We start from the raw sequence: 13,155 nt of genomic DNA on the forward strand, positions 1-13,155 counted from the left end.
GTGGAGGAGGGTGGATGTGTTAGAAATGAGATGTTTGAGGATGATATGTGGTGTGAGGTGGTTTGATAGAGTACACACTGAAAAGGTGAGAAAGATGAGTGGTAATGAAAAGAGTGTGGTTGAGAGAGCAGAAGAGGGTGTTTTGAAATGGTTTGGTTACATGGAGAGAATGATTGAGGAAAGATTGACAAAGAGAATATATGTGTCAGAGGTGGAGGGAATGAGAAGTGGGAGAGCAAATTGGAGGTGGAAGGATAGAGTGAAAAAGATTTTGAGCGATCGAGGCCTGAACATGCAGGAGGGTGAAAGGCATGCAAGGAATAGAGTGAATTGGAACGATGTGGTATACCGGGGTTGACGTGCTGTCAGTGGATTGAACCAGGGCATGTGAAGCGTCTGGGGTAAACCATGGAAAGTTTTGTGGGGCCTGGATGTGGAAAGGGAGCTGTGGTTTCAGTGCAATGTACATGACAGCTAGAGACTGAGCATGAACGAATGTGGCCTTTGTTGTCTTTTCCTAGCGCTATCTCACATGCATGTGGGTGGAGGGGGGTGTCATTTCATCCGTGGCGGGGTGGCGATGGGAATGGATAAAGGCAGCAAGTATGAATTATGTACATGTGTGTGTATGTATATGTCTGTGTATGTATATATATGTATACGTTGAAATGTATAGGCATGTATATGTGTGCGTGTGGACATGTATGTTGGTGGGTTGGGCCATTCTTTCGTCTGTTTCCTTGTGTTACCTTGTTAACGCGGGAGACAGTGACAAAGTATAATAAATAAATAAATATATATGTTTCCGTTGAAATGTATAGGTATGTATGTGTGTGTGTGTGGACATGTATGTATATACATGTGTATGTGGGTGGGTGCTCATGAGCCATTCTTTCGTCTGTTTCCTTGCACTACCTCGCTAATGCAGGAGACAGCGACAAAGTATGAAAAAAAATAATGATAATGTATTTTATTTATTATACTTTGTCGCTGTCTCCTGCATTAGCGAGGTAGCGCAAGGAAACAGATGAAGGAATGGCCCAACCCACCCACATACACTTGTATATTCATACACGTCCACACATGCACATATACATACATATAAATGAATAAAGGCAGCAAGTAGGAATTATGTACATGTGTATATATGTATATGTCTGTGTATATATGTGTTTATACTTTCCACATATTCCATGCATGTTGTAGAAGGCAACTAAAAGGGGAGGGAGTGGGGGGCTGGAAATCCTCCCCTCTTGTTTTTAATTTTCCAAAAGAAGGAACAGAGAAGGGGACCAAGTGAGGATATTCCCTCTAAGGCTCAGTTCTCCGTTCTTAACACTGCCTCGCTAACGTGGGTAGTGTATTCTTTTTTCTTTTTTTCTTTATCACAATCTCCTGCATTAGCGAGTTAGCACATGGAACAGACAAAGAAGGCAGCATTTACTCGAATCCATTCTCTAGCTTTCATGTATAATGCATTGAAACCACAGCTTCTTATCCACAGCTAGGCACCACAGACCTTTCCTTGGTTTCCCACAGGCACTTCACAATTTCATAAAGCTTTTAACTCTAGATTATGAAAATTCTGGTTATGGAATTCTGAAAACAGTGACATATTAAGTACAGAAGTAGTGCATTAGATTTAGATGATTTATTGTTGGTTGATTTATAACAAAGTAAGAGGCGGGATAAAAGTTTGATGAAAATTACGTTTGATGTTTTTTTTAATAATGACTAAATAAGAGGCTTGATAAAATTTTGTTGAAAATTACATTTAGTCATTATTAGTTGTTACTGGATTTGCATTCTTATTTGGATAACAAATCCTAGATAACATTCTGCATTGTATCAAAATCAAGACTATGGCTTAGTAGCCACTATAAGGTTTAAAGTAATTTACTGTGAAAAACTGTTTCAGTGTCACATCTATGAATATCATATAGAATTTCAAAACATGTATGTGAACTTTTAAGTGCAAACTCTCTCATATTTCAGAAACCCAACAGCCATGTTTGATCTAAAACAAGTGAAGCCTTCTGAGTGCTAAATATTGATGTGGACTCAAAGAAAAACTTGCTTGAACCAAGAAGTATTAGAATTATCATTAGATTTTAAATTGTCAGGATTATGGTTAAAGTCCTGAAAGGTCTGAATAACTGTGATTTTGTTAAGTTTCATAACCATGTTTCTTTTCTGACCAGTTTCACAGAATGAAATTATGGATGATCAGGATTTATATTCATTAGGCTCTTGATAGAGGTGGCATTGGATTCTCTGTGATTGTAGCCTGATTGAGATATTGATATATTTTTAAAGAAATCCATGATTTTTATTCAGAAGATACTGTATGTTGATCATACTATATTTGATATCTATATATTACAGGCCTTTCATAATACAGTTTTTAAGTGCAACAGGGCACTAATATTTTTGTATTGTAAATGACATTACAATTTACTGTATGTTGGTTAGTTACATAACCTTAAGAAATTAGGTTAATAGGAATGTGATTTATAGTCATGGGTTATTCATTTGATACTTTTGTAAGTTTTACCTAAATGGTGATTATTTCATGTTTTTGAATTTTTAGTAGGAAAGAATTTGAATTCCAGTTACTGGTAGCAAAAAATGTCACATTTTACTAGTATTGATATATGAAACTGGAAGCAATGGTGTCTCCTATGTGCTTTTTTGTATGAATAATGATTATTTTTTACTCTGGAATAACTGTTTAATGTAACATAATAGCATTCTTATATTAAAGGCATTCAGTAATAAAGCTAGGCTAGTCATAGTTTTATACTCCTGTTACCTTCATTCATATATGAAGGTTTTAGCTGTTTATGCAAAGATTTACTAACGGCTGTAAATTTCTGATACATTTTTCTGTGTATTTTTTATTTCAGTTTTCTATTGATGTGTGTTTTGGTTAAGTGTATACCAGATTAGAAAGTATTCATGCTATTAGGCTCTTTTACTCATAATTATGATGTTCTTCGTGTCTTGTAGCTGTTGTAAAATTTTGCTGTCATTTCAGAATGACAAATTACCTTGCAACTTTCATATTGGCTACTGATCTTTGGTAAATTGTTATTGTAAGATAATGAATTTAGGGCACTTTTTATGGTTGCTAAAATTTATGGTGACTAATTACTTGATGGGTGTTTGTAACTGCCAGTAACTTGTGTCTGTGTTATCTTTCATGCATCTCATAATCTCAATCTTGTTGTCAAGAACAGCAGTGTTGTAATTTTCACAAAGTGTCATCATAGATTTGGGCAAGAGCTAATATTATTGTTGCCTTAACAAGAATTATTTGTTAGTTCTGTTTAGAGATTTATATACTGCTCTGTGTCAGTGTATATTGACGAAGGGCAGTGCTCTTTCTGTGTAATGCAGCTGATAGTTCTCAAGCTGTTTCAAGCTGTCTTCTGATCTTTAGGGAGCTGTGCTCTTCCTGTATGACAAAACTGTTGTTCAAGTAAGTAGTTTATGTTTGCAGACATTTTCAAGAATTTGCTCTCAAGATTGTGTAAGATATGTACTGCTTCATACTTCCATCTTTTTTTGAAAGATTCATTTGTCCACTTAGGGTATCAATATCACAACTGGTTGAGCAACTTTGGAAAACACATTGAATATGCACTGTTCCATAACAGCAGTACTTTGTATGTATTGTTTTTAATGGCACAAATGTATTGTACTAATTATGAGTGTTTCTACTTTTATTTTTAGATGTTGTCAGTGTTCAGGATCATTATGAATCTTTCTGTTGATCCTATTTTTCTCTATTAATGAACTGGAATATCTTTAAGAAAGTGTATAAGTATGTAAGTTGTACTGTATTTTGTGTTTTGGATAATTTGAACAAGACTGATATGAGCCAGGTTGCATTTTATGTGGTAATCTTTGTTAATCATGTGCATACCAGGATACTTTAACAATATGCCAAATATTTTTTTTTTCTTTTTTTAATAACGTGCTTTTTAACTAGTTACATAGAAATATTGCAATATTATCTTAAGTCATACTGTCACTGGTCTTCTATTTTTGTGTAATACTAGGCAGCTGGTGCTGTGCAGCTTTTGCAGTCCTTCAGCTTAAGAATTGCAAACACTGACCTTATTAGTATGTCGTTGAATTTCTTTTTCTTGGCTATATATATGGCCCGTCATCACTAAACTGAGATACAAATTCTTGTTACTAGTCCATTATGCATATCCCTAGTACTTGTGTCTTGTGGCTCTGTGTTAATTGGTGCCATAATGTATACTGTTATGTTCATGAATCAGGATATGTAGCCATATGTTACAGGCTATTGCTTGAGTCAACAGCACTGACTAAGGCAGCTATAACCTTCAGCAAGGGAGGGTGAAGTAACAAACTACTAGTTTCTCACATTTCTTTCATCATATCATATACAAATATTTCAGGGATTTGAGAGTAGAAGTTTCTAAGAAGACGTTAGTATTACACAGCAAAAGATTATTCCTGTTTAGTGAGTAAACCTGTTTAACATATTGTTAATCCCTTAAAGTACTCTATATGTGATGATAATCTTTATGATGAATGCAATACAAGTACATTCCTCTTGTAGATATCCATACCAATAAGGTTTTTAGTTCATCCCCCTTTGCTGTTGGTGTCAGTACGTGTATAATTATTCATTCCATTTCCACCCAGGCTACTTTAAGGCATCACAGTATTATAGGTGTCTGTAAATTTCTATTTCATATTCCTTAGGAATAAACACTATTAGAATTATTTTTATATTGACATACTCTGCATGTTGTCTTTTTATAAGTCATATGTATTCCACCTTCACTACCTTCACTGTGTTTATGAGTGAAGATGGTTTCAGAAAACTGATGTTTTACAGATTTTTGTTGTTATAGTTAAGGTGTACGATCTGTGCCTGAATCCTGTTAATAGTGTTATCTCTCTATAGTGTTGATATTTGTATAGTATCTTTCTGTGGTGTTGACTTTTTATGGGAATAATTTTCTAGTATTGGTAACTTTTTATGGTGATTCTACCTGAATTATAACCTTTCTTTAATGTTATTTGTGTGATGTTTATATCATAACATTGTTAGCCATATAGTTATGTATTTTGAACTGTTTTATGTGTTGGGATTACAGTTTTAACTCACAAGTAATAGATATGTGGTAGATATTTGTGCTGACTCTGTGTGAATAATTTTAGAATTTTAGTATGTAGTTTGATGAAACATCTGCCTTTGTACTTATCCACTTCATGTAAGTGATTTCTTACATTCAGGGATAGTAACTCAGGCAAACTTTTTTCCCACCACCCAACAAATATTAATTTACTCAATTTTCACTTACTAAACATTGTTATAAAACAATTGCCAACTATTAGCAAAAAGAAAAAATATTGCAAGATGATTTTGTCATCTTGCAAATTAGTATGGAATCCAATGCCTATCTTGTAGTAAGTAAAACTTGAATATAAAAGAAATTTAAAAGCTCCCATCATCATCACCATCATGAGTAACGTCATTGATTTTATTGCTATTCACTTCAGGTGGATCAAGTGCTTATAAGCAGAAAAAGGGAAACCCCTTTAGTGGATGGAAGATTATCTCAGTGGAAGGAATCAAAGGATGCACATCAGAGGAATATTCTTCATATTGGTCGAATTGCCTTGTGAATTGCCACAGGAACTATTACTCTTTTCATGTATGTACATAACTTGTGTGAAAGTGTGAACTCATACCTGAATATGTTTGCAAGAGATGCAGAGGTTGTGAGAAAGAGAAAAATGAGGAGGATTGCATCATCTTACAAGGGGACATAAAAGAGACTAAAATTTGTCTTAAATCTAGTTTGTGAAATTTAAACCAAGCAAATGTAAGGAAATAAGGGCGAAACGGAATGAAAGAAGGCTTCAATATGATTATCATTTAGCAGGAAATAAGCTTCAGGATATTGTATGTGAAAAGGCCTTAGGATTCAATATTGTCCCAGACCTGTCTCCAAAGTCATTCAAAGTGTTAAGGAGACGGAGTATCTGCAATCCTCCCAGACCTGTCTCCAAAGTCATTCAGAGTGTTAAGGAGACAGATATCTGCAGGCGCATATTGGAATAACATTCGAATTTATAAGTTAGGAAATATTCAGGAAGCTGTTTACAACCTACATGAAGGCAAAAGTAGCTTATGCTTCTCAGGTTTAGTTGTCACTCCTAAAAGACAGACAAAGAGCAGATAAGAGATGGGCCATAAAAGGACAGCAAATATGGCACCAGAATTGAGAGAGCCGTTTTTCAGGGAAAGACTAGAGACATTAGATTTGCCCAACTTGAAAGAGAGAAGAGTAAGAGGTGACTTGATCACTGGATTGATAACATAGACAATGAATAGTTCTTTGAGAGATGTAGGATTAAAGCATATAGTTACATAACATGAACTTAAGCAAGAAATTGGTTTAAGAATTTCTAAGTGTAAAGAATTACTTTCACAGTATAAAAGAGGTGGATGAATGGAATAAAGTGACTCAGGAAATGATGTGTGAATTTAAGAAGTTGTATGATAGTAGAGAATGTTCAAGAGATGGAGCTCCAAAAGTGTAAGACTCCCTCCCCTTACTGTACAAATCAGTAATTGATTATGCTCACACTAACCTGTCACCAGAGTCCTATAGCAGGAGAATGATCAAGGAGACAAACTGTGTTCTGCCAAATATTAGAATAGCTTTACAGGTTGGAGAGAGAGTTGTAGATAAATTGGGTAAGAAGAGAGGAAGAAAGGTTAAGAATCACAGCAATTTTTATCAGGGAAAAAAATGCTAGATCAGCACATTATTCTTTATGGTGTCATGTCTTTATGAATGATATCTGCAATGATTCCAAATAGAGGTGAAAATGTAGTGAGATTTAGAGGATGGAAAGAGTTTCATGGTCCATTAGTATTATGGTATTATTTTAACAGCTCTAAACAAACCAAAGCAGCCTTTTGAAATTTAGTGGTATAATTTGAATGCCTTTAAATGGTCATCACTTTTTATTTATCTTTTTATCATTTTTTCAAATTTACAGTTCCAAATTCATATTTCTGGGGAAAAAATAAACATGATTTCCTTTCCTCTCTCCTCTTTTTGTTGATTCACTACTTTGGAGTTAGACATTCATTAAATCATACATGGATGGTACAGAAACACAGTATTATTCTACTGTGCATGATTTCCTTATGTAGCTCTTCAGTTACTTGCCTTAAATGAACACATTTATTTTATGCTATAGCTTTGTAACACAAAACTTTTGCCCAAGTTTATAATTCTAGAAAGCAATACTCTGATGAACTTGTGCTCTGTAGCGGTATTTACTATACCACATGTATTTGTAACACAATATTCTGGATCTCATAATCATAGTTGTCAGAGTTATATCTTCTTTAGAATGCAAACATGTAATAGGAAGAGACCATATGTTTTGATAAAGGTGTAATATTTTTTTGTGAGTGTAAATGTTTTGATACAGAGAAAGCAGAGCACATTTAAGTCACTTCTGGTAGACTAAGGAAGTTTGCTGGTTGTCATGGTTCAACTGATTGTAGAGACTGCATTTACCTCTTTTTGATTGTAACAAAGAAACGCAAGTGAGAAAGAGATATGTTCTCATTATTACTTGGCATGCATAATGTGGCATTATTGTATACTTCAACATATGTTACCTCACAGTTGTGCAATGACAAGCAGAAATGTTGAGAAATTATAGAATCTAAGTTTTTATTTTTATTACATTTATTATTGGTATGATACCTGTACTTAATTAACATTAAAGGTGCCAAATTTGAAATTAAGTCATTTATATTTTAGATTACTATACTGCTGTAATTTTTTTTTATGCCTAGCTTGGAGGTGTTCATTTGAATATATGAAAATTAATGTACTTACATTGACAAAGAAAATTCTTAACTTTCCCTGTAATTCTGAAGGAAAGCTTGCAGCCTCCATTTTAGTGAGATAAACAAGTCTCAAGCAAAAGAAAAGTAATTTTAAGGGTTTAAAATTTACAGTAAAGTCAAAGCATCAGAAAGATTGTAAAATTCATCATTAGGCATAATTTGGAAAGGATGTACATCTTCCAGGTGAACGCCTCTGCACTAGGACAGTTTTGATGTGGGAGCAGTAAGAGCTTCCGTCAATAAAGTGTACCTCTCTGACAAATAAATATGAGCAGCTAGTAGTGTTAGAAGCATTTATAACTTGTACAATATCCATTGTTCTCATATCTCTGTTTTATGCAGTTTCTCATTACTGCAGTGCCTGGTTTTAGGCAGTGATGAACTCTTGACAAAAAAGGTTCTTCAATAGAGACATCATCTCAAGCCATGCATTTGTCGTGCGTTGACAAAATGTTAGGTGTTTACATATTTCATAACGCAATAATTCACTTTAACTTGGATGAGAATAGTTACATGTTGAAAGAGTTCACAACTGTACTTATTACCATAGCATTCATTGATTATGTAAGAAACTTCATGTGACCTTATAAGTAATCAAGGGAAGTACATAGCCACAGTACTTTTATAGTCACTGTCATGTATTTTTGTGTGAAAATATTACACACTTCTCCGTTAATGTTAACTTACAATAAGGTAATCTTTCATGTAAGGTAAATTTTAACATTTTGAAAATTACTGTTGTTATTCTAGATGTTACTGCTTCCAGTATTTTTCAATATAATGTTCATAAATTTACTGGTATGGATTTAACACACCACTACATAAGTGTGACACAGCAATAGCAATTTTTGTCATTCAGTAATTTTTAAGGAAAGAGTAATACAAATAATAGAAGGGAAATAGTGTATAAACTTGCTTATGGCGATTCTCAGAATGACAAAGAGAAACCAGAAAATGGATTGAGCTTTTATTTTTATAATTGTTTGATAGGCTAATAACCCTTCAAATTTCAATATTTTAGTAGACTTTTTTCTAACTTTTCATCAGACTCTGAAAGGGCCATATTTTAGCATCCCAGTTGAAAGTCTTTGGTACATATTAATGTTAATGTTAACAGCTTTCTTTTGAAAGCTTCCTCTGAACTTTGCTATTGTCATAGTGACATGTTTACAGCTATTTAGGTAATCATATTTGTAGAGTGTAGAATCTTTGAATTATAGAAGCAGTGAAACAAGCTATTAAGATGAATGGATTGTTTTTCGTTTGTGATCATGACTTCCATAAATTTTGTATATATGATCCTACTTCTGAATAGTCCTCCACTCCTTTCATTTATCACATTTGATGATTTCCAGGTAGTCACCTTCCTTGTGGAACCTAATTCAAGTAGTTTACTGGGCTGTCATGTGATTTCCATATTTTACATGTGCCTTCGCTATCTTAATTTGTTTACTTCTTTAAAGAGTAAAATTACTATTATTACTTTTAGGTTATGTGTGATCTTTGCATTCCCAGATTTACAATGTTAAGTAGCTTCTTTGATTGTTCATAGAACCTTTATTTCCTGCATCTTATATCTGGCCATGATTTTGAGCATGCAACCCCCCTACAAATTGCATGTCTGCCCCTCTCTCCAAGACCCATGCATTTACTTCTCCCATTACCCCATCCATAGACAAATGAAACAACCATGGTGACATAACACACCCCTGCTGCAGACACACCTTCACCTTGATAACTTGATAACTTCTCACTGCTTCGAGCACTTTTCCTCCCACACCTTATATACATAAGATCATCCACAAAGCATCTCTTTCTGCACTATCATATTCTTTCTCCAAATGCCACATACAAATCTTTGTTTCTTTAAGTGTTTCTCACATTCTTCAAAGCAAATACCTGATCTACAAGTCCTCTACCACTTCTTATACCACATTGTTCCTCCCAAATCTGATGCTCTGTACATGCCTTCACTCTCTCAATCACCATTCTCCTACACATCTTGCCAGATGCACTCATCAGATGTACATCTCTGTAGTTTAAACACTCACCTTTGTTCCCCTTGCATTTATACAATGGATTCTGCATTTACATGCATTCCATCAATCCTCAGGCACCTTACTATGATCCATATGTGCATTAAAAATCGTCACTAGCCAATCAGCCACACAGTTATCCCTTTTCTTTAGAAATTCAGCTGCAATACCATCCACCTTTCATCTTACACAAGACTTCCACCACCTGTTCTCTATAAGTGCTATTAATTATTCATAATTACCCCAAGACCATTTTCTGTGAAATAGTCTCAGCATTACCCAGGATCTTTCACATGTTTCCCACAGCCCAAGGCTGTGCTACTTCCAAAAGCAAGAAAATGTAGACTCCTTTGGGGAGAAGTTCTATGACATGACTAGACTCCTAATGACATCCTCGCCAAAGGTGACTTTTCACTTGATGTAACTTCAAGCAGATGGAGTCCTTTAACCTTACCTTACCTTCATGCCCCAAGTGTTCCTTCTATCTTTCAGAGACTCTTGCAATAATCAGGAAGCTGGCCACTGATTAGAACTACAGCTCATAAAGTAATGTGATTTATGTACATTTATGTGCAGAGTACAATGCATGTGAGTAGTAAGTGTTTAATGTCTTCTTTATGGTAGTTGCATTTTGGGCATGAAGGGTTATGGAAAATGTTGGAATGGTGGGTGTAGTGTTTTATGTATATAAATGTGGCCTCTTTTGTCTGTTTTCTTGGCACTACCTCGCTGAAGCGGGTATAGCGATGCTGTTTCCTGTGGGGCGGGTTAGTGCCAGGAATGAATGAAGGCAAGCAAATATGAATATGGACACGTGTATATATGTATGTGTATGTTGATATGTGTGTGTATGGGTGTTTATATATATATATATATATATACCTATAAGTGAATATCAACTTATCATATGCCTTCTCCAGATCCATAAATGCTACATACAAATCCATCTGTTTTTCTAAGTATTTCTCACATATTCTTCAAAGAAAACACCTGATTTACACATCCTCTACCACTTCTGGAACCACACTGCTCTTCCCCAGTCTGATGTTATGTACATGCCTTTACCCTCTCAATCAGTATCCTCCCATATAATTTCCCAGGAATACCCAACAAACTTATACCTCTGTGGAAGGTATTAAGAGTATATGGTGTGGGAGGTAAGTTGCTAGAAGCACTGAAAAGTTTTTATCGAGGATGTAAGGCATGTGTATGAGTAGGAAGAGAGGAAAGTGATTGGTTCCCAGTGAATGTTGGTTTGCAGCAGGGGTGCAAGATGTCTCCATGGTTGTTTAATTTGTTTATGGATGGAGTCGTTAGGGAGGTAAATGCAAGTTTTGGAAAGAGGGGCAAGTATGCAGTCTGTTGTGGATGAGAGGGCTTGGGAAGTGAGTCAATTGTTGTTTGCTGATGATACAGCGCTGGTGGCTTGATTCGGGTGAGAAACTGCAGTTGATGACTGAGTTTGGTAAAGTGTGTGAAAGAAAGAAGCTGAGAGTAAAAGTGAATAAGAGGAAGGTTATTAGGTTCAGTAGGGTTGAGGGACAAGTAAATTGGGAGCTAAGTTTGAATGGAGAAAAACTGGAGGAAGTGAAGTATTTTAGATATCTGGGAGTGGATGGAATCAGGAAGCGGAAGTGAGTCACAGGATGGGGGAGGGGGCGAAGGTTCTGGAAGCGTTGAAGAATGTGTGGAAGGCGAGAACATTATCTCAGAGAGCAAAAATGGGTATGTTTGAAGGAATAGTGGTTCCAACAATGTTATATGGTTGTGAGGCATGGGCTTTAGATAGGGTTGTGCAGAGGAGGGTGGATGTGTTGGAAATGAGATGTTTGAGGACAATATGTGGTGAGAGCTGGTTTGATCAAGTAAGTAATGAAAGGGTAAGAGAGATGTGTGGTAATAAAAAGTGTGGTTGAGAGAGAAGAGGGTGTATTGAAATGGTTTGGTTACATGGAGAGAATGAGTGAGGAAAGATTGACAAAAAGGATATATGTGTCAGAGATGGAGGGAACAAGGAGAAGTGGGAGACCAAATTGGAGGTGGAAGGATGGAGTGAAAAAGATTTTGAGCGATTAGGGCCTGAACATACAGGAGGATGAAAGGTGTGCAAGGAATGGAGTGAATTGGAACAATGTGGTATACTGGGGTCGACGTGCTGTCAATGGATTGAACCAGGGCTTGTAAAGTGTCTGAGGTAAACCATGGAAAGTTTTGTGGGGCCTAGATGTGGAAAGGGAGCTGTGGTTTTGGTGCATTACAATTGACAGCTAGAGATTGAGTGTGAATGAATGTGGCCTTTGTTGTCTTTTCCTAGCACTACATCATGCACCCGCAGGGGGAGGGGGGGGGTACCATTTCATGTGTGGCGGTGTGGCAGCTGGAAGGGATGAAGGCAGCATGTATGAATATGTATGTGTGTATATATGTATATGTATGTATACGTTGAAATGGATAGGTATGTATATATGCGTGTGTGGGCGTTTATGTATATACATGTGTATGTGGGTGGGTTGGGCCATTCTTTCGTATGTTTCCTTGTGCTACCTTGCTAATGTGGGAGACAGCGACAAAGTATGAATGAATAATGTGAATATGTGTGGATGGGCCATTCTTTGTGTATTCCTGGTGCTACCTTGCTGACGTCGGAAACGGCGATCAAGTGGTTTGCGAAGTGAAAGTTTGGCAAAGAGAGAAGAGGTAGTGAAAGCTTTGTGGAACATGAAATCCAGCAAGGCAGCAGGTTTGGATGGTATTACAGTGGAATTTATTAAAAACGAGGGTGACTGTTTTGTTGATTGGTTGGTAAGGATATTCAATGTATGTATGGATCATGGTGAAGTGCCTGAGGATTAGCGAGATGCATGGCATGCATAGTGCCATTGTACAAAGGCAAGGGGGATAAAGGCGAGTGTTCAAACCACAGAGGCATAAGTTTGTTGAGTATTCATGGGAAATTATATGGGAGGGCATTGAGAGGGTGAAGGCATGTACAGAGCACCAGACTGGGGAACAGCAGTGTGGTTTCAGAAGTGGTAGATGATGTGTGGATCAGGTGTTTGCTTTGAAGAATGTATGAGAAATACTTAGAAAAAGAGATGGATTTGTATGTAGCATTTATGGATCTGGAAACGGCGTATGATAGGACTGATAGAGATGCTTTGCATAAGATTTTAAAGAGTATATGGTGTGGGA

At 36.1% G+C, this 13,155-nt stretch overlaps 1 protein-coding gene across 3 annotated transcripts in view; it reads left to right on the forward strand.

Moving 5' to 3' along the window:
* The window catches only part of LOC139762379 (diacylglycerol kinase delta), a 163,683-nt gene extending 151,386 nt beyond the window's left edge, over window positions 1-12,297 (forward strand). For all 3 annotated transcript variants that reach the window (XM_071687184.1, XM_071687182.1, XM_071687183.1), the window contains exon 29: window positions 1,996-12,297. The gene's annotated coding sequence lies outside the window, so the exon portion shown is untranslated. The remainder of the gene's footprint in view (window positions 1-1,995) is intronic.
* The last annotated feature ends 858 nt before the right edge of the window (window positions 12,298-13,155 follow it).

The sequence above is a fragment of the Panulirus ornatus genome, chromosome 43, assembly GCF_036320965.1.
Source record: "Panulirus ornatus isolate Po-2019 chromosome 43, ASM3632096v1, whole genome shotgun sequence".
In the NCBI taxonomy this organism is placed as follows: Eukaryota; Metazoa; Arthropoda; class Malacostraca; order Decapoda; family Palinuridae; genus Panulirus; species Panulirus ornatus.